Source organism: Schistocerca nitens, chromosome 6, assembly GCF_023898315.1.
Source record: "Schistocerca nitens isolate TAMUIC-IGC-003100 chromosome 6, iqSchNite1.1, whole genome shotgun sequence".
NCBI classification, from domain to species: domain Eukaryota; kingdom Metazoa; phylum Arthropoda; class Insecta; order Orthoptera; family Acrididae; genus Schistocerca; species Schistocerca nitens.
In genome coordinates, this window is record NC_064619.1 from 250,780,552 (window position 1) to 250,804,203 (window position 23,652).

Sequence of the window (23,652 nt, forward strand, 5' to 3'; positions counted from 1 at the left end):
TGTGCAGGTACAGTTGAAAACAGACTCAAGCGTTTCAGGCCTGCACAGATGTCTCCATTTGACATTGCTCTTGAACTGAAGAGTGTTTTCATGAAGTTGAGTGAAGTGAGGTATGGAGTGTGCAAAGAGACACCCTGAGTGGATACGGTGACCTGTGTGTGTGTGTGTGTGTGTGTGTGTGTGTGTGTTTGCAGCTCTGGTAGGAGCCCGGCAGGCGACACGCCGCATCCGTCGGATTGCGCCCTGGAACAATGCGGCCGGCAGACAAAGGCGGCGACACGGGCCGTCGATCCGCGTCGATGGGCCGCCCCCTCTCAGTGGAGTGCCACTGCCTGTACCCATTGCCGTGCCGGCGCTGTCTAGCGTCACCTCAGACGCGCCACGCGGCGTGCAGCCTTTTCTTTTACTGCCGTATGCTGCAGCGATTCGTTCGCCCGTAAGTCCGGGGCTCGGTCTGACTTTTCCGACACTCATCACATCCCTTCAGAGACGGTGTAGCCCCTCTGCCCTTACTAAAAATTGTTTTACAAAAGATGATTGTTGCTGGTGTTACACATTACCGCGTCGGACTTGCTATAACCCCTCAAGTTATAGTTTGCTACAACTTGCAGTAGTTATGGGCTACATTGATCAGTCCTCGAGGGACTGATCCAGCGATTTTCACCCCATTCTCCCTAGGTCATCAGCAGGAGGCATCTACATCTACATCTACATCCATACTCCGCAAGCCACCTGACGGTGTGTGGCGGAGGGTACCTTGACTGCCTCTATCGGTTCTCCCTTCTATTCCAGTCTCATATTGTTCGTGGAAAGAAGGATTGTCGGTATGCCTCTGTGTGGGCTCTAATCTCTCTGATTTTATCCTCATGGTCTCTTCGCGAGATATACGTAGGAGGGAGCAATATGCTGCTTGACTCCACGTGAAGGTGTGTTCTCGAAACTTCAACAAAAGCCCGTACCGAGCTACAGATCGTCTCTCCTGCAGAGTCTTCCACTGAAGTTTATCTATCATCTCCGTAACGCTTACGCGATTACTAAATGATCCTGTAACGAAGCGCGCTGCTCTCCGTTGGATCTTCTCTATCTCTTCTATCAACCCTATCTGGCACGAATCCCACACTGCTGAGCAGTAGTCAAGCAGTGTTCCTCTGTTTTCGGATTGCATTTCCTTAGGATTCTTCCAATGAATCTCAGTCTGGCATCTGCTTTACCGACGATCAACTTTATATGATCATTCCATTTTAAATCACTCCTAATGCGTTCTCCCAGATAATTTATGGAATTAACTGCTTCCAGTTGCTGACCTGCTATATTGTAGCTAAATGATAAGGGATATTTCTTTCTATGTATTCGCAGCACATTACACTTGTCACGCTTAACTCGTCTCTTCTAATGTTGTCTCGATGTCCCCATTCTATGATAAATTAATTCATTGTACTTCGCCCTAAGGTCTATATGTATCAAGTATCTTTGTAAACATAATATATTTTCTGCTGTCAGTTTAAGAGAGGCACGCATCGCCTCTTGACTTTCTCGCACATTGTGAGCACTCCATTTTATTTGCTAATTCTAAATTTGTGACAGTAACAATACCATCTGGCATGTATCTTTTATTGATGGAAAGTGATACAACATCCCTTACTAGTGATATGTAAATTTGCTTTTAATGTTTCCGCCTTTTAATCACGTTGGAAAGAGGTGGGCTTGGTGACGTGTCGATTTATATTGTTACAATTCGAAACTTGCAGTTTAAATTTCCTTTACTAAGTCCGATCAGTATTTTTTTTTTCGTGTAAAACAAAACTTTTTGTCACATTATACCTCATATTAACACGGTCAGACGTCACCACGCCTACCACCTCTCCAACCACGCCTCTGAACCTGACTACAATGATTTTCTAACGGAGGTAACAGAGCCGTAATTTGAACCATACAGCGGGTTAAATTTATTAAAGAGAATTAATTCTTTGATGATCTACATTCATGAGTCGTGGATGCCATCTGATTCATTGAAACCAAAAAGAGAAAAGTAAGTTTTGATAATAAATCCTTTCTTTGAGAAGCAGTCTAAAATCATTCCTCGCAAGTGACAGTCGCGGAATTTCATTATAACTTACTGGGCACCATGATATTCGCAATCAAGTTCATAATAACTGTTACCAAACGATTTTGTATAAGACAGGATAGAAACGTTTTCCGAGCCGTAGCTAAACACTCAGTTTTACATAAAATTGATAACTAAACACAGGCCACTCGTTTCGCCCTGCCGCAAGGCTTGTCATATACTGACTACGGGATCACCCCTACTCGTCATCACCAGTTTCGTCCAGATTTATGGTATGTGGAAGACTTCGCCAGAAATGAAAATGACATAGGAAGGAGCACCAGATGGCCAAGTGTTTAGAAGACTGTAGCATTTTTGCCGCGGGTAGGGTGACGCATGAACCGTTATGTTAGCGTAGCTTCGAGGCAGCGGGTGGCACACTGGAAACGGTGCAGAACGATAATCCGAGGGCCGCGGGATCGAGTCCATATGCGGAAACTTTCTTTTATTTTTCATTTTAACTTTACTTACATTGCAAACAAACCGAAATAATGTTGAATACGTTGTATTTAATAATATTTTCTCAAAAGGCATGAAGAGAAAAGGCGAAGCAAAATTTTGGATTGCGAATAAATTTCGATGAAGGTGTTGTTGGGCGTACACGAGAACTTCGTATATAAAGTTATATACATTCGTTATTTTATAGCTGATGATTTACACGTTGTGGGATGATATTCACCGTACAAACAGGGAAAGCAGTAATTTTCTTTGTCCTTAGGATAATTTAGGTTAAGTAGTGTGTAAGCTTAGGGACTGATTACCTTAGCAGTCTAAAGTCCCATAAGATTTCACACACATATGAACATTTTTTTCTTCACACGTTACAAACTCCACATTATTACAGTTATATGGCTGTTTTAAAGTTTACGTGCAGAAACAGTTTTGGTTCACTTTCATAAAATGTTCTCTCTCATCGCACAGTTTTGCGATAAAACACGCATAACGCGTCATTACGCCTAATATTGTTGAGGATAGTTTGTAACGTACAAAGAAACATATTTTGATGCGGTCTTCTCGGGATTTTATTTCCTATTCTCTGTCGATAAGAGCCGTTTTGAAACTTTTTGGTCAAATTCCTTACCTGATGATAAAAATAGACGTCGAAAGGTTGCAGTAGCCGAGTGCATTTCCGGGGAATCTCTTTAATACTGCACGATCGCAATCCCAAATTTTCCTTTGCCTTTTCTTTTCATGCCTTTTTTATGAAAATATTGATAAATAACAATATATTGAGCATTACCTCGGTTTATTTGTAATGTAAGAAACGTAGTAATTGTAAATAAATAGTTTCCGCGTGTGGACTTTATCCCACGACCGTCGAATTACCTTTCCGTACTCTTACTGATGCGGCAGCCACTGCTTGGGAAATGCGCTAACTATGGCTCGTGCCTCGGCCGACCCGCGCCAAACAACCTATTTTTTTTTTTTCCAAATGCCTGGCCATCTGGAGCTCCCACTTCTGTCGCTTTTATTTCTGGCCAGGCCCCGCATATACCACAAATCTGGACGAAATCGGTGATGACGAATAGGCGCCGTCCGCTTGTGGGTACTGGACTGTCCTAAATCTTGCGCGTTGTCTGCTCAGGGCGTTCTCTTGATTCAGTCCAACCGCCAATCATTTGTAATATTACACTAATTATTTAATTAACTTGTGTACGTGAATTCTGAATGAAATTGTGATTATAAATCTGTCAACGAGGACAAGGTCTCTAGCATTGTTAGAACAACGTAGAAACATTTAAATACTGAATGCAGATATTAAAAGTTGTGTTTCTTGGCGCCAAGTCCAACGCGGGATTTACGCTTTCTCTCGACATTTTTGCAAATCGTGGAATGGACCGTTCTCATGCTCCTTGACCATTTGTTATTAGTCTCCCCTTCCTGCTTGCTCGCAATGTTACAGCAGCATAAGCCTTATAAACAAGGGCCGATGTGCGGCATCATTCTCCAACACGCTGCTGTGTTCCATTTCACATGTCGGTCTGCAGCCCACATAGAAATATTACTTGTAAACAAGTAAGTTCTTGTTTTACAAATTACGATATAGTTGTTAATAAAGACAATAACCCAGGAAGCGTAGAATTTTTTTTCTCTAATTCCAATCAGCAATCACAAAAAGATTCCCCCCAGGCTACGAATTTAGATTCATAATGAGCATCTTTCGATGTGCCAGGAAACGGAAAAGCAAATACAACTACAGGACTATAGGTCCTTATGTTGCTGATGTCACTCACTTTTTGTGGTTTTCTCTCCTGTGTTTTACAATGTATTTCAATGACTGATCTTATTCACTAAAAATAATAATAATGTCGTGTGACGAGGGCCTCCCGTCGGGTAGACCGCTCGCCTGGTGCAAGTCTCTCGATTTGACGCCACTTCGGCGACTTGCGCGTCGATCTTATTCACTGACTGGCGCAATGGTTTATGATCCTTTCCCTGACGTGACGTGTCACAAAATAGGCGGGGCCGTTCGACAGTTTTGTGCTTCTGATCTACCTATGCCAACAGAGGTCGCTCATTACGTTTTGCTCGTGTGGCTTCTTTTTATTATACATAATTTTTATGTACTTTTATTAGCGTCTTAAACTTGACTCATGAGTATATTATTACTGTTATCTAAAATTACAGTCATGGTTTTTCAGCCTCATATTGCCACTTACCCATTTCCTCGCGCTCGTGTACCCTTGATGTCTGCACGACACAAAGCTTTACGCTTCACCTGGGCCCGTCAACACCGACATTTGACTGTTGATGACGGGAAACATGTTGCCTGGTCGGACGAGTCTCGCTTCAAACTGTATCGAGCGGATGCACGTGTATTGGTATGGAGACAACCTCATGAATCGATGGAGCCTTCATGTCAGCAGGGGACTGTTCAAGTTGGTGGAGGCTCTGTAATGGTGTACGGCGTGTGCAGTTGGAGTAATATGGGACCCGTGATACGCGTAGATACGACTCTGACAAGTGACACGTACATAAGCGTCTTGTCTGATCATGTGCATCCATTCATGTCCATTGTGCATTCCGACGGACTTGGGCAGTTAAAGCAGAACAATGCGACACCCAACACGTCCAAAATTGCTACAGAGTGGCTCCAGGGACACTCTTCTGAGTTTACACACTTCCGCTGGCCACCAAACTCCCCAGACATGAACATTATTGAGCATATCTGGGACACCTTGCAACGTGCTGTTCAGAAGAGATCTCCAACTGATTTATGAACAGCCCTGCAGGATTCATGGTGTCAGTTCCCTCCACAACTACTTCAGGCTGTAGTCGAGCCCATGCCACGTCGTGTTGCAGTACTTCTGCGTGTTCGCAAGGGCCCTAATCGGTATTATGCAGGTGTACCAGTTTGTTTGGCTCTTCAGTGTATATCTTCTTTAGTGGGACGGCTGGAACAGCATTCGCTCAGCCTCTTCGAAGAACTGAGAAGTTGCTTGTAGCAGTCTAAGCCGCTTTTTAGAAACAGTAAGTACGACATGAAACTTACTGGCAGATTAAAACTGTGTGCTGGATAAGTCCGACATTAACGACCAGTAGAGAGAGATGCCCTGCATCTCGAGCTGAGTACATTTGTCCCGCACACCGATTGAACCATCCAGAAGTTGTACTGAGTGACCAAGATGTGGACTTCGTATTCGTTATGAGTAGGCCCCATATTTTCGTCGACCCATCCTTATTTTTTTTCTGGAGCTAACCTAAACAAAGTACGCAAATACTGAAATGGTTCCTTCAGAAAGGATTGTCTTGATTTCTCAGACCCCTCCCCCCAACTCGCCCGACGTCTATTCTCACCAGTCCTACGAACTCATTCAAGTGTAATGGAGATGCGCCTCTTATAATGTCAGCTCCGTTCCAACCTGCTACTCGATTTTGGCAGGTGTTATTGTCTCTGTCGTACTGTACAGGAAATCCCCAGCTGGCTTAATCCAAGGCTGTCAGCGCTAGAAAGTAAGTTGAATGATAAAGGAAAGGCTTAAGAAGGATTCTTGACTACATGCTATGAGATAGGAGCCAAACGCTTGAACGCTGCCATCTAACGAAACAGACGATGAGTCTCTTATGATACAGCTGCCTAACAAACGCTCGTTGGCATTTAGATCTGCGTAATTGGAAATTTTTTCTTCTCTGCGTACAATAATACCGTCCCTTGCGAGATGTCGTAAATTTTCCTGTCTCTGGGAATATGAGTGTAATGGGTGTTTGTGAATTGTGGTGTCGTGTTTATATTTTTGATGCGAAACAAGAGTGTTAAAAACGAACGACGGACAGATCGCAGTCAACAGTGCCCTTTGCACCGACTCTGTACCCTCTCACACGCTACCGGTCTATCCAGAGGAACGGGATATGAATGCATTAAGAGACCCTCATACGGTTAGCAGATTATCGGACTGATTACCGTTGGCTGATACATATACTATGGTATACACAGGTCTCGGCGATTTCTGATATAGTTTAATGTAGGAATTATCCACCTACTCTCGTCTCATTCGTTTGGCCCATGTTACACATTAAAGTACATTCACATCGCATTTTAATGTTTCTGGGAAATATGCTCTTGTGGAATCGTTTCTATGTAAGCGGGTTTCATGGAGCGTCTCGCTCAATTTTGTCTTAGTGTTAGAAATTTTCCTTCCAGAAAATAAATAATTCTTACATATCAGTTTATCACAATAATAACGATAACATCCTTTAAATTGTCAACCTGCTCTTCATGTTAATACAGGGCTGTTTCAACGCAAGTGAAAACACTTTACAATGAGGAGCTCTCCAAGATATCCAATAATACTATAGCTTAGACTATGCGTATATGTCACATTTCATAAGTTGTAGTTTTCTTCTTTTTTCAGGTAAGCCCAGTCATATTTGCAGTAGTTGTCTGCAGCGAGCACAGTGACATAACCTCTTCCAGAATGTCATACATATTCTCAATATTTCTGTAAGTATTCTTGAGAACCTCCTCAGATTTCAGTATAGGTGTAGAGAAGGCGACGTTAACTCTTTGAGGGGCAGAGAAACGCGATTAAAATTTACCCTAGAGGAGCATAAACAATAAATTACGTGTTTCAAATTCGATCCGCTTGTAAAATTTTAGTTTTATTATTTTGATGTGTTTTTATAGTAGACTTGTTAAAATTCACCTTAACACCAACAAAATATTAGCATAAATGTGGTCGGCGCAGCTAACCATCACCCCATTACGGTATACAGGTTTAATAGTTGTTGGTTCAACTTTGGTATAATTTTCTTTTAATTTTCGTGATATCTCTTGAAACAGTTCTTTGCCTGTTCTCAGGCACAAAGGTACCTTGCGCAAAGAACACATCTATACACTTCGGACGGGGTATTTTCTTGAACTGCAGACTGCACACATTCTAGATTATGAGTGAATGTGTTGATATTTACTGTTTTCACAGCGAATATTTTCTTCAACGTATGAATGGTATGTCTTGATCGGAGAGGATGAATTATTTTTGGTTGCAGAGGATGAAGCAGCAGCAGCAGCCACTGAAACTAGTTTTGAAGCCAATAAACTTTTGTGCACGTCTCGACGAAAGTCTTATTCTTTGTCAAATAATATTCGGTAGCATTCTTCCTCTATTATTCTTTGGCGGGACATACTGGTGGTTGGCGCCAGTAAAACACAAAAAACACCGTCTGAACAGGCCTTGAAGGCCCAACGGCACCGGCCGGCCGCCGAGTCATCCTCAGCCCTTAGGTATCACCAGATGTGGATACGGAGGGGTATGTAGTCGGCAAACCGCTCTCCCTGCCGTTGTCAGTTTTCGTGACCGGAGCCGCTACTTCTCAATCAAGTAGCTTCTCAGTTGGTCTCAGAAGGACTGAGTGCACTCCACTTGCCAACAGCACTCAGGAGACCCAGACAGTGGCCTATCCAAGTGCTAGCCAAGCCCGACAGCACTTTAACTTCAGTGATCTGACACGAACCAGTGTTGGCACAGCAGTAATGCCGTTGGCGGCTAGCGCCACTAACCACGCAGAAATTCGTCTGTGAAATATAGGAACTTCTTTTCGAATAAAAAGTAATATTACTTGTGCCCGCCCGGTTAGCCGTGCGGTGTAACACATGGCTTTCCGGATGGGGAGGAGTGCCTGGTCCCCAGCACAAATCCGCCCGGTGGCCTTGCCTCAAGGTCCGATGAGCCGGCCAGTCTGTGGATGGTTTTTAGGCAGTTTTCCATCTGCCTTGGCAAATATAGGCTGGTTTCCCTTATACCGCCTCAGCTACATGATGTCGGCGATTTCTCTACGTACGCGTAAACAACCATTACTCTACCACGATGCAAACATAGGGGTTACACTCGTCTGGTGTGAGACGTCCCGTGGGTATAGTTCGGTGTGGGGCAGCTGAGGGGTGAAGTGAACTGCGGTAGTCGTTATGGGGTTATGGACCACTGCGAATGTGGCGGGGACGGAGCCTCTCAGCCGTTTCTAGGCCCCCGGTTAACATACAATACAATATTACTTGTAGATTTCTGGAAGGTCAACTCATATACTCACCAAAAATGTATAAAGAAGAATTACAAAGAAGAATGCATGACGCTTTGTGAGGTAATGCACGAGTTGTGGCGTCCTGAAAATATTCTACGTTCGGAGTTGGCATGGCCGCGCGGACCACTCGGTAGGCCGACCGCGTGGTGCAGGACAAGAGGGGTAGCCCCAACACGTGGTCCAACAACCGCGTGGCTGGGAATTCCATGGCGGCGCTGTGTCGATGAAGGAGGCATGAAACTATAATGGCAGACATTTCACAGTTCATATAGAAATCAATAGTAGCCAGAGAAATAATGATACCTCAAAAAGAAACATGTACATTACCGTTATTTACACGAAGATGCCGGCCGTGGTGGTCTAGCGGTTCTAGGCGCGCAGTCCGGAACCGCGCGACTGCTACGGTCGCAGGTTCGAATCCTGCCTCGGGCATGGATGTGTGTGATGTCCTTAGGTTAGTTAGGTTTAAGTAGTTCTGAGTTCTAGGGGACTGATGACCACAGATGTTAAGTACCATAGTGCTCAGAACCATTTGAACCATTTTTTTACACGACGATTGTGATGGTGTAGTCAGATTTTCAGTATCTTTATTAGTGTAAAGTTTAGTATCTGACTGTAAATTATACAAGTAACACCCAGCAACGAATTTCCAAAATATAAACTGTTCATCCGATTTTGTCGATCGATATCTCTCTAGAAATCTATTAGTGTAAACCTAAATTGGTATAAATTACAGGCATGTAACTTGAGTAGTACATGAGTTTTTGGAGGTCAGAGTGGCCGATTACTGTCGATCGCGTCAGGCCATAAGTACTCCACAGTTACACGAAAAAACGGTAGCAGCATGCTTATAAATAAATTTATTCGTCTATGTCTTTTTCTATATCCAATATATACTATTCACGAAGAAATTGGTCAAATATTTACTGTTTTAGAAAGCTCAGAGACTTTAGGCTGCTGGCCTACCGTTTGTTTCTATTCCTTTGATATAGTTTATTTAATTTGTTTATGTATTTAATTATGTGTGTTAGAGCGTGTTTATGGTACAGCCGTAGGAATATTTATTTAATTTCGAGTTATTTAAACGTAAATCCAGTATTTCGAATGTGTTTTATTATGTTTGTGAGTGTGCGTTGGCTTGGAGACAGGGTTGGAGCACTCTGGCCAATCACAGTGATCGTTCCAAAAAGGACACGTGGAGAGACTGTATGGAGGTGGGGGAGGAGCATCGTTTCGAGAGAGGACAGAGGGGGTTCTAAGGAGTACGGCACAGGACACGGAGAGTCCTGGACGGTACGGCATGACGGACGCACGGTCACGGAAAAGACTGGGAGAGTGGAGCAGTTTGCGCGTGGTCGCGGGTGATAGAAATATTTCGTAGTGCCAACTAGTGCACTTGTGAGATTTCCGTGGCTTCTACAGTGAAGACGTAGTATGCGTTTAGAAGTGAATATCTCGCGAGCTATGTTGTTGTGCATAACTAATTACGTGAAGTAGGAATCTATTGTTTCCCTGTTATTCATCTTATATTTTATTAAATTGGTGGACCATCGACACCAATAAGTGTGTTGCAGAAATATACCGCATTCTCAAAAGTACTTCTGCTATCGTACTCATCATGTAAAGTTGTTAAGATAGTACCTGCAGATTTTATTTAATTGCAATCTTTCATTTATAAATTGCTATGTTGCATTAAAAATTCGCAATTGCCGAGTGATTGGAACCTTCGATTATTCGATTCATTTGTATATTCATATTGTATACTGTAGACAGAGCAGTATTTGGCTTGTAATGCGCCAACTACGTATCCCAGCCCCTAGACAATGAAACCGGCCAAAACTTTTAATATTTCAACTTTGAGTCAGCCACAGTGACCAATGCCCTTTCAAAGCGTCTACATTTGTGGTAGGTTACAATACGCCCGCTCTTCAAGGAGTAAAGCTGCCCAGGATATACACAAAAATAACAATAAGATGGTGTCGAGAGGATGATACCATACTGCAGTGGAAAACCACTAAACAATTGGGACCTAATTACTGAAGGGAAATTATGAAGAAAGCTATTAAGTGAACGTCACTATCAATAATGATTGAATTTGATGGTAATGATTTAATGTTAAGAGCTAATCTGTGAGAGTTTTTGTTTAACTCACGAAACCTTCGTGAAAACTGGTCTGTTGACGTTCGTTAAGCGGGCGTCAGGACGGCCGATGGCGTCAGATCCCGATCGGTGATAAGGTCGCCGCGGAAATGCGGGCGCCCTGGAGTGACGCTTGGCTTTTCTACGTATTTCACAACGCGCCTCCCCTCACATTGTCAGCAAACGGCGCATGAAACCAGCTCGCTCGCTCGCTCTATGCCCCGTGCACTGGACGCTCATCTGTTCCGAAGAGTCTCTACGACCTTCCAGTCCACTTCCCCCTTCCACGCAATAAGCATGTTTCATTTTGGCGAAAGTCTTGCTGTTTGCGTCATCTTTACGGCGGCGATAATTCATATTCATCTGTAACGATATCTGTTGAGTGTTCCACATGCAACACCGACGTCTACGGAAACCTGAATTTTACGTATACAGTCGACACTTGTTAATTCTAACCTCGATAAATAGAATTTTTCGGTACGTCGAACTAGATATCTGGTCCGTAGTCAAAACCTCGGTAAGTCATCCTATGTGTTTCGGCACACTCGATAAATCGAATGATTGTCATGATAGACCGCCCACAAACACACTAAATCGATGTTGGCGGCTGTCTAACACTCGGTAATTCGAATATCTCGTCAATTGTTGCAGTAATGTTTTCGACTTTCAACTCTTTGCGACGCTCCTCTGTTCATTCAACGCTGGATAACGTATTAGAGTGTGTTGTCTTCAAAGAGGCACAAGTTTTTGACTCTCGCAAGTCCATCTTCTTGATTTCGAAGAAAATGTGTCTTTTGGCGATTTGAGAACACTAAATAAATTTTCAACTGCCAAGATCGGTATAATCATTTATTAATATAGATCTCCGATTTCGGCAATTCCAAGATGGACATACATTGTATAGCACCACTTAATGTACTGTACTGTACTGTAGTGTACTGTAGGTCCAAAGATGGCAACAGAGAATTTTCGAAAACCGGTCATCGATATGAACAAACGATTTTGGCGATTTGGCAGTTTAAAATTTATTCATTGTCTACAACACTGCAGATCGCCCCCACGCTGACGATGGCCGAGGTGTATATTTGATGATTACATCCATTATGATACTCATGTGGAATCCTGTGGTGCTCTGCCCGTCATTGAATTTTATGCTGTTCTGCGTGACAAAATCGAAAACGATGAAGAAGCAGAAGACGCAGAGCCGATTCCACCAGTGATTCAAAAAGAGACAAAGTCGTTAGTTAGCACGTACATCCTTCGAACAGAAGTAGATGCTGATTTATTTTCGGATTTGGTCACAACAGAAAATGCAAATGGCGAACCAAGCCCGAGATCACTGAATATCATTGAACTGTTTACAAAATGAAATTGAAGTTTTGTTATGTATCTTCGGAAATTTCTATTACCTTTCGTTTGAACTGTTAATATAAATAAAGATTAATAAAAAATAAAAACAACAAATTTTCTTATAGATTGAGCTCTAGGTATTACTTTCTGCTTTGCTTTGTAAAGAAATACTAATGTTACTAGAATCACAGCATGTTTTATCGTTTTATCGTCCCGGCTTTTTCCCGAGTCCACCTTAGTCAGTCAAACGTTTGTTATTTGGATCTCAGTTGTTCGTTTTCCTGGGGTCTCTTCAACTTCGAACTAATAAAGAGGCGATTGTAACTGCAAATATTTTTGTAACTTACTTGCACGTAGGCAACTTCGTTGAAATTAGGCTTTTGTCTCAAGTGCAACTGTACAGTGTAAAACGGTACTTTGAAGTATTTGGCATATTTCATTCATACGTCTCATAGAGAAACATTCAGCACTCAGTAAGCCACAGTTCAGCTTGCGGGGATGTCTTCAAGGGATTTGTCAGTTTCCAGTTGAATTGTACTGTCACAACACGTAGGTTACATTCGCTAATGAAAAATTATAATAAATAATCAGTCGCGTTTTGAAAGGGGTAGTAGGCTATTATCCACAAATACAGCATTATAAGGGACGGGGGAGAGGGAAATATTCATTATTATATATCCAAGTTGCCTGTGGCTCTGAGAGGTGTATACTATGCAGGCACAAAGATGTTTGTTCATTTACTCAACAACAATAATTGTCTCACATGCAGTGGCTGGCTCTGAGCACTATGGGACTTAACTTCTGAGGTCATCAGTCCCCCAGAACTTAGAACTACTTAAACCTAACTAACCTAAGGACATCACACACATCCATGCCCGAGGCAGGATTTGAACGTGTGACCGTAGCGGTCGCGCGGTTCCAAACTGTAGCGCCTAGAACCGCTCGGCCACTCACATGCAGTAAAGTATATTTTGATATTAAGGTAAAATCGTTTTATAGACATATCATCTGCTTTATAGGCGAATTATTTGTTAAAATACTAGTAGCGGGAGTAGAGTGGAAGGCTATGTTTAGTTTCGTCATCAAATTTAAATGTGTTCTGTTATGATAATGATTGCCAACGGCCTTGCCGCAGTAGTAACACCGGTACCCGTCAGATCACCGAAGTTAAGCGCTGTCGTGCTGGGCTAGCACTTGGATGGGTGACCATCCGGTCTGCCGAGCGCTGTTGGCAAGCAGGGTGCACTCAGCCCTATCCGCATCTGGTGATGCCCATGGGCTTGAGGATGACACGGCGGCCGGTCGGTACCGTTGGGCGTACATGGCCTTTTCGGGAGGAGTTTTAGTTTTAGTTGTGATACTGATTAATCTCCAAGTGCCCAGTATATAGAGATGTAAACAAGTATATTATGTATTAGCAGCCTGCAAACTGAGGCGTTCTAATTCATTTAGATACAGACGGCACAATTGTATGGAATACTGGATTTACTAAAAACTACCTGATTAAATTTACTGCAGTTCTTTCGTTTAAAGCTTAATGTTGTCTTTATGCTGTTGGCGGCGGTGTTGGCGGCAGTGACGGTAGTGCTAATGCTATTTAGGGGCACCTGTAATGAACGTGTAGTGAAATAGCAGATAGTATGTGGGCGCGTGAGTTACAAATGGAACAGATGTTGAATATTGCAATTATACTATTCTGTAACCATTTATTATTCCTTTTATTTATGTATTTTACTTCTGGTTGTTGTATATTTAGGTTGCAAATATTCGGGTATCAAATACGTACCTGAAGACCAATTTTTTGCTGTATGCACAGATGCGTCATGTTTTTCACACCTTTTCCTGTCCAACTTATTAATTATTTATGTTCGGCATTTGGTGGTGAAATGTTTAATATACATAACTGACCAGCCAAAACATTATGACCACTGCTGCGTTGGATTCCGCCTGGTGGCGTTACGGGCACGTGACGTGGTAACAAAAGAATGTTAAGCGGAGCAGACACGGATGGGGTATCACCCTAGCGAAGATATTGGCTGAAAATGGCGAAATCCAATGAGATAAGCGACTTTGACTGAGGTCAGATTATTATTACACAGAGCCTGGCAAGGATTATCTCGAAAACGGCGGATCTGGTCGAATGTTCAACGTGCTGTGAGCATCTACGGAAAGAGGTAGGACAGTCAAACTGCCACTAGGGGCTAAATGGCTAGACATCCACGACTCTTCACATAACGTGGGGTTCGGAGGCTTGTCTTTCTATAAAGTGGGATAGTTTGTGATATGTAGCACCTTTGCCGAAAGAGCACAATGCTGGTGCACGCACAAGTGTTTCCAAGCACACCGTTCACCGTATGTTGTTGAACATGGAGCTCCGCAGCAGACCACCCCTATGTGTTCTCATGCCAATTACGATGGCAGTGGGCATAGGACCATCGGGATTCGACCGTCGATCAATGGAAACGTGTCGGCTCTTTGGTGAATCGCATCTTTGCTACACTAGGTCGCTGGTTGTCTCCACAAAGGCGACTCGAAACGTGCAGCGTACTATGAAAACAGGCTGGTGGGAGCATTATTATGCTAAAGGAGACATTTTCCTTCGCTTGCATGGGACCTGAGTGGTAATCGAAGACATGCTAACAGCTGCGAACCATCTGCATCCCATCATGCTTGATTTATTCCATGACGGTGATGTCATCGTTCAGCAGTAAAATTGTCAGTGCCTCGGAGTCAGAACCGTGCTACAGTGGTTTGAGAAGCATTATAACGAACTCACGTTGATGTCTCTACGATCAAATTCGCCGGATGTAAATCCTGTGTAACCCATCTGGGTCGGTATCAGGCGCCATCACAGCATTCGCAAATCATCAGCTCGTTATTTATGCTGATTACATGACCAGTTCGTAGACATCTAATACCAAATGCCTCCATAAACCTACCAGCAAACTTTCGGATCTCTGATACGCAGAATCGGTGATGTATTTCGTTCCAACGACGAACGAACAAGCTATTAAGCAGGTGGTCGTAATGGTTCGGCACATCAGTGTATGTGGTCAATTTATAAAGAAGTGAGAAAAATAATCGTAAATTTTTGTTATTCGTATATTGATTGTAGTAATTATCAATTATAAAAATTAAAATCTTGTTATTAGCCGCAACGTTTTTCATATTTGTCGTATACAAACGTAGTAGTTTTATTATCTTCAGCAACATTTACTTAACAAAACTGGGCCTTACGTTTTTTACATAAGATAGTCGCTTGTCCGGACTTGTATTTTTGTAGCTACTACACAGATTGTTTGGCAGTGTTAAACATCAGTAATGCCGCCGAGGTCGCTTTGATGGCGTCCTGTCTGATGGCCGCGAAGGACAGCTCTGTTCGACTGCCGCTGAAGACGTCCAGTCCAGGGAATACACTGCAACCGTGCTGTATCCACTGCTCCAAACATGGAAACTTCCGAATTTTAGCAAATTGGTCTCGCATTCTGGAGGACGGCGGTTCAAACCCATGTCCGGGAAACCTGTTTTAGGTTTTCCGTGATTACCGTTAATCGCTTCGCTTCAGGGAAGTGCCGGACGCCGGCCGCGGTGGTCTCGCGGTTCTGGGCGCTCAGTCCGGAGCCGCGCGACTGCTGCGGTCGCAGGTTCGAATCCTGCCTCGGGCATGGATGTGTGTGATGTCCTTAGGTTAGTTAGGTTTAAGTAGTTCTAAGTTCTAGGGGACTGATGACCACAGATGTTAAGTCCCATAGTGCTCAGAGCCATTTGAAGTGCCGGGATGGTTCCTTTGGCAGGGCCCGGCTGGTTTCCTTGCCCATCGTTCCCTAATCCGAACTTGTGCTTTGCCTGTAATAACCTCGTTGTCGACGGGACGTTGAATACTAAAGTTCTCCGCCCTCCACTTCCCAACTTCACTGATTGGCTCAGTGAGTGATACGATAGGAGTCATAGTCTGCCACCTTATTAGTGTAAGTGTGATGGCGTTAACCAATAGACAGTATAATGCCAGAAAAGTGTTCTTATTTCATCAAATTCTGCAGAGACATTACTACAGGGTGTTCGGGTAACACATTACACCATTACTGTTTAGCTTTACCTTATGACCTGCCATTTTATGTGAATTGAGAGAAAGTAGTTCTAAGTTCTAGGGGACTGATGACCACAGATGTTAAGTCCCATAGTGCTCAGAGCCATTTGAAGTGCCGGGATGGTTCCTTTGGCAGGGCCCGGCTGGTTTCCTTGCCCATCGTTCCCTAATCCGAACTTGTGCTTTGCCTGTAATAACCTCGTTGTCGCCCAGATGTCTGCGGATGGTACAGGCATGGTTGTGAAGCCGAGGAAAGAAGGATCAACAAAGAAAGTAGTAAGCGATGTCATTGAGAGAATGTTGCTCTCAATAGCTATAAACTTTCGAAAAAAAACCCAGTTTTTTACTGTTATAAATATCCCATCTCCTGTTAACTTAGCATACCAACAAAAAGTTATAAAAATATACCGGGTGATCAAAAAGTCAGTATAAATTTGAAAACTTAATAAATCACAGAATAATGTAGATAGAGAGGTAAAAATTGATTGACACACATGCTTGGAATGACATGGGGTTTTATTAGAACAAAAAAAAAAAGTATTGCTACACGCGTGAAAGATCTATTGCGCCCTTCGTTTGGTGATGATCGTGTGTTGAGCCGCCAATTTCGTCATGCTTGGCCTCCTAGGTCCCCAGACGTCAGTCCGTGCGATTATTGGCTATGGGGTTACCTGAAGTCGCAAGTGTATCATGATCGACCGACATCTCTAGGGATGCTGAAAGACAACATCCGACGCCAATGCCTCACCATAACTCCGGACATGCTTTACAGTGCTGTTCACAACATTATTCCTCGACCACACCTATTGTTGAGGAATGATGGTGGACATATTGAGCATTTCCTGTAAAGAACATCATCTTTGCTTTGTCCTACTTTGTTATGCTAATTATTGCTATTCTGATCAGATGAAGCGCCATCTGTCGGACATTTTTTGAACGTTTGTATTTTTTGGTTCTAATAAAACCCCTTGTCATTCCAAGCAAGTGGGTCAATTTGTCGTCTCTATCTACGAGGGCCGTTCAGAAAGTAACCTCCGGTTGAATTAAAAAAATACACCAAGTTAAATAAAAATATTTTAATATATACATCTCACAACTACATCTTTGCACTATTTTTCTACATAGTCTCCATAGCGATTGAGGCACTTATCGTATCTCTTCACAAGCTTTGAAATTCCTTCTGCATAAAAATCACCCGCTTGTGCCTGGAGCCAGCCTGTGACCGCATCTTTGAGCTCTTCGTCGTCATCAAACCGCTGTGACCCGAGCCATTTCTTCAAATGCATGAAGAGGTGATAATCACTTGGCGCCAGGTCTGGGCTGTAAGGTGGATGGTTGATAACGTCCCGCTTGAAGGACTCAAGAAGGGCCGTTGTTCTGCGAGCAGAGTGAGGACGGGCGTTATCGTGCAAAAAAACGATACCGGAAGTCAGCATACCACGGCGTTTGTTCTGTATAGCCCGTCGTAACTTTTTTATTGTTTCACAGTACACGTCTTGATTAATGGTCGTACCACGTTCCATGAATTCAACCAACAACACCCCTTTGGCATCCCAAAACACCGTTGCCATCAGTTTTCTGGCAGAAAAATCTTGCGAGGCTTTTCTTGGTTTGGTAGGCGAATTTGAATGTGCCCACATCTTTGATTGTTCTTTTGTCTCAGGGTTCACGTACTTAATCCAGGTTTCGTCACCGGTCACGATTCTGTTTAACAATGGTTCTCCTTCGTCCTCATAACGTGACAGAAAGTCTAATGCAGAGGCCATTCTTTGAGTTTTGTGGTGGTCGGTAAGAATTTTGGGCACCCATCGTGCACAGAACTTACGGTAACCCAATCTTGCTGTCACTATCTCGTACAAGAGAGTCTTAGAAATCTGTGGAAAACCAGTAGACAACTCCGACATTGAGAAACGTCGATTTTCACGAACTTTTGCATCAACTGTCTGAACGAGTTCGTCAGTCACCAATGATGGTCTACCACTCCTCTCTTCATCATGAACGTTTTCTCGTCCACTTTTAAATAAACGTACCCATTCACGGACAACTCCTTCACTCATAACTCTTGGTCCGTACACGGCACAAAGCTCACGATGAATAGCTGCTGCAGAATATCCTTTGGCTGTAAAAAACCTTATGACAGCACGCACTTCACATTTGGCGGGGTTTTCTGTTGCAGCACACATTTCAAACTGCCACAAAAACTAAACTAGGGCAGGTACGACGTTCACTCGACCACGGATTGATGCCAACTGACCTGTTGAGTGCGTGAACGCACAGATGGCGTCGCTACTCCCCCCACAACCCGCACTGTGACCAATCGGAGGTTACTTTCTGAACCGCCCTCGTACATTATTCCGTGATTTATTCAGTTTTCAAATTTATACTGACTTTTTGATCACCCGGTATATAAAGCTCTAAGTTCTTTGGTGTGCATATTGATGAAAACTTAAACTGGATAAACCATGTAGTACATCTCCGAAAACGTTTAACGTGGCTGCCTTCGTTATGAGAATAATTGCCAATTTTGGGGTACAGATGTCGGCAAGTTCACATATTTTGCGTATTTTCATTCACTGATGCCCTATGGGGTAATATTATGGGGTAATTGCACACTTATGCGTAAAGTATTTATAGATGAGATACGGAACTGAATCTAGGTAAAAATAACTTGAATTTTACACTCAGATTCTCTGTATTGTTTACATTGCACCTCCCAAAGGTACCAGAAAGGGTGGCATGGGATAAGCTGCGTGTTTTGGCAAAGTTGTTTCCAGAGTAACATGAACAACTTCCTATTGATGCTGTATAGCTGCCAAACGGAAAATTGAATCAGGTGTACCGTTAAAACTACCAATCGTTTAAAAAAATAGAATTACAGCTACTATATCCGTTTGAAAACGTGACTGAAAAAGCATATAGTGACTAGGCACGTTATTCTTTCTTTTTTGTGCTTTGATGTAAACGAACACGTACTACTCACTCAGAGAGAACTACATATGTTTTAATTATGTACGTATCGAAGTGATATAACAGTCCTCTCGAAAGTTCGATTAAATAAAATTAAAAGAAGCGAGCAAAACTAATTTTTGCTAGCAACAAAAGAAACGGAGAAGGGAAAACATAAGAAAGATAGAAAGAAAGGGGAGGTAATACAGCGAGACCACCCCAAGCGCGGCTTGCTGTGGTGAGTGGAATCATGAATGGACCGCAACAAAATCGTAGTTTTTCCCTAGAGAACCTAAGCAGTTATTTTTTCGTTTCCATAGGAAAAAACAGTGGTAATAGAAGAATGTCTCGATGAGTCTGTCGGTGTCTAGGCTTACACACTACTTAATCTAGATAAAACTAACTTACGCTAAGGAGAACACACACACCCATGCCCGAGGGAGGACTCGAACCTCCGACGGAAGAGCCGCGCGAACCGTGGCAAGGCGCCTAGACAGCGCGGTAACGGCGCGAGGCTAACATAGAAGTATACAATAATGTACAAAACTCTACAGACGAAATTGGGACTAATGCTCTATGGGAAAATTCAAAAAATGAGTCGTAGAAGACAGATACAAATTGTGCAGCATTTTGAAAAATTAAAAGGCTAATCCAGCTGGCTTAGGAAAGTGCATGAAGACTAAGAGGGAAAGGCAGAACAAAATATAGAAACAAAATTAAGAGATGTGCTGGCTTCTAAGATAGTTCCAAAAAGGCAAGGAAGAAAATGGGCAACATAAGAAGGAACAGATAAAAGTGAGCGAATTAAGGAGTGCTGAAGAAAGGTGCATAACTAACTTCGTGGCATAAATGTGAACCCTAGAAGAAAAAGAAGATCTGTACGCTAAGATGCTGCATTCTTAGGTTGCACCTACATTCCACAGTTTTTCACACAACGTCACGATACCTGACTATAACTGGGCTGATGCACAGTCACACATTGCCCGATGTTTAATAGCAGTTGTGAGATTGTCGTTCGGTAAACAGCTCGTCTTAAGATTCGACGACGTTTCAAGGCCTCCGAAATAACACGACACGTGCACTAGAGATTTTCTGTTGTGTGTCTTCCTTGACAATAGTGGCTTTCTACGGATTAAAACAACGAATTAAATACTAAATTCTGATCGTATATCAGCCGACATGTGGCAGTGAGCATAGTGCATTGGACAAATACATACGTAGAGGACGCCGGCATTTGCAGCACTTAAACCTGAGATATGAAATAAATGAGAAGTTATAATGTTTCAAATTCCGTGAAAGTAAAAGGTCTCTTGATGTCCTCCTTGTTTTGTTAAATTTTCAAATGTCTGTTTTTCTGCTGCTATGTCTTCGTGTTTTCCTTTATATTTCTTTATCGTAACATGCAAACTATCAGACCTCTGACTGGCCACATCTTTTCTCCATGGATGAATTATTAATTTTAGACAAGTCTCTAGAATTCTTTTCGAGATTGGTGTCTTAAAATAAAGATGCGACGTCATTGCTATAAAATTATACGTCTTTCCAATCATATGTGCCATTGAGCGATGCACGCGGTGACGTTTTCTAATTTTTCTTCGTCATGCTATAGCGGAAAAGGTCTTATCCAGGTTTTAAAGTAGAAAATAACAATATTCTATTGCTTTTGCCAATATATCTTTCTTTTACAATTCAGTAACGAAGGATAGTTGCCGTGCTAAATGTCACGGTAACTGCCCTAGTACAGAAACATTGAGAATTTTCATGTAGAAATCATAATATAATGCGGACCAAGGACGAACATTAATCCCAAATATCATCCAGTAATTTGCCTATTGTTCGTAATTAACGTTAATTGGCATTGTTTTTGGCATGGAATTTCACTGATTGTTAACGCCTCTCATAATAATAATTAGCAATAACTCACGCAACACCCATTCGAGAATAATCAACAGCACGTTCAGAGACTGAAAATCAGTGTATCATTTTTAGAGAGCTTGAGACCAAATATTATTAATTGAGTACGTGTATTTAGAACACTGATTCGCGATGACGTTTTTCAGACAACGCGATAAAGTTTCATCACAGGTGATACAGTAATGAAGATGAAAGAAAGGACTAGTGATTCGCAGATTAGTGTCAGCACAAATACACTTACATTACGATTCGCAACCACACAAATAAGCTGTTATAAATTTTTCGTTTTATTCTCTGCAACTACACTAAAGGAAAAAAATCAAAACACCAGAAAAAATTAATGTAGAGTAATGAGATTTCGGAAATACATTTGTCTAGATAACATATTTAAGTGATCAACATAGGAAGATCACTGATCAATGTAAGCGCGAGATAAGCCATTGTAAATGTGACATGCTGGTACATTGACAATCGGTGTAACCGCCACAATGTTGAATGCAAACAGGCAAACGTGCATCCTGCTGGAAAACACACTTTGGTGTGTTCTTCAAGAATGGCGGCACAGCACGTCGAATCACCAGACTGACGTACAAATTTGTACTCTATGTGCACAAGATAAACACCATGAGAGTGCTGCCTGCCCTATTAGCCGTGCGGTCTAACGCACGGCTTTCCGGGCGGGAAGGAGCGCCTGGTCCCCGGCTCGAATCCGCCCGGTGTCGAGGTCCGGTGAGCCGGCCAGTCTGTCGATGGTTTATAGGCGGTTTTCCATCTGCCACGGCGATTGCGGGCTGGATCCCCTTATTCCGCCTCAGCTACACTATGTCGGCGATTGCTACGCAAACACGTTCTCCACGTAAGCGTACACCACCATTACTCTACCACGCAAACATAGGGGTTACACTCGTCTGGTGTGAGACGTTCCCTGGGGAGGTCCACCTGGGGCGGAACCGCGCAATAACCCTGGGTTCGGTGTGGGGCGGCGGAGGGGTGAAGTGGACTGCGGTAGTCGTCGTGGGGTTGAGGACCACTGCGGCTGCGGCGGGGACGGAGCCTCTCCGTTGTTTCTGGGCCCCCGTTTAATATACAATACAATACAATGAGAATGCCCCTGCTGTCATGCGAATTCGCACTCCAGACGATGCAGGCCTTCAACTAGCCTCCTCCTAACCAACATACGGCTACCAGTGGCAGCAGACCTCCACCCTGCCCTCCAATGGACTCTCGCGTGACGCTACTGAAATTGCAAATGGCGGTGGTTTGGATTCACTGCACTGCACGCTTCATGGCATCCGGCTCGGAGCTGTCCTTGAAGCAATCGATTTGTAACAGTTCTTTGTGTCACTGTGGTGCCAACTGCTGCTCATAATGCTGCTGCAGACGCAGTACGGTACGCCAAGCCATATGCCGAACACGATGGTCTGCCTTCTCGGTAGTGCCACGTGGCCGTCCGGAGCCCGGTCTTCTCACAGCCGTACATTCTCGGGAACACCGCTGCTGTCAGTCATGTACAGTGGTTGTATTCCTACAAAGTGTTTCCGCAGTATCGCAGAATTAACATCCATCTACTCGTTGATAATGACGTCTTTGTTGGAGATTGGCGTCCTTGTTGTGTTAAAGGCATTCTTGACTAACATCAGTTCACCGCATCCAATCTCAAAGGTGACTAGCGCTCAGGACCCTTACGGCGTGTATTTCAAGTAAATCCGATTTGTGTGCTCATAGTGGCGCTACGAACACCACTCTTAGGCGGCTGGCGCTAAATTTGAACAGACGTAATAGTTCAGATGTAGAAAAATGCCTGTCAACTTTCATTTATATTGCACAACTCCTTCTTGGTGATGCTATCTTTTTCCGTCAACTTTTTTTGACCAACGGTCGTTGGTGAATATCACGTACTATAATTTTGAAAAGTAATCCAGGAGTACTTTGTGCGAATATGTGCCCCTTGTATATTCCATGGCATAATCAAGTTTTTACGATAAAAAAGTTCCTCCAGAACATGAACTTATAAAAGCTTGATGCGATTATTTTACAACAAAATATCTTTTATGCAAACTGTTCTACATAATTTTAAGAAGAAATGCAGTGTACTGGCAGTACACAATTCGTAATTTTATTTGTGAAGATCTGTCTTAATCACAAAAATTGTACATTATCACTATTACACTATTACCGGTTGTGAGCTCCCCTTCTCTCTTTGCTCCGTTTCTTTCGCTGATCTTTCCTCTTCTTTCTTCCTTCTTCGTACCGCGGCTATATCTCAGGGTTTTCAATGCAGAAACGTAGTGAAAAGGGGGCACATGTGTGTGGTGGTTCACGATATCGTAGTGCTGTGAGGGAGCGTCATTCTCGCCTCTAGTTTGAGAAGACTGATGACTGAAGTACGAACATTTCTCAAAAGAAAAATAGGCATGTGCTCTCTTTTCCTTTAAAACTATGAATAGTAGCGTACCTAGTACTATCTATCGTTCTACTAAACTTAATGAGCGCGACACAGTTGATGGAGTTTCAACCTCGAAAGAAGTTTATTAATACCAGTTAACTGAAATAAAAATAACTCATCCAATCCAGAAGTCACTCACAGTTAGAATAA

The 23,652-nt window shown here is 43.0% G+C and overlaps 1 pseudogene; it reads left to right on the forward strand.

The window, feature by feature from the left end:
• Positions 1-13,225: 13,225 nt before the first annotated feature.
• Positions 13,226-13,343, forward strand: LOC126191892 (5S ribosomal RNA; annotated as a pseudogene).
• The last annotated feature ends 10,309 nt before the right edge of the window (positions 13,344-23,652 follow it).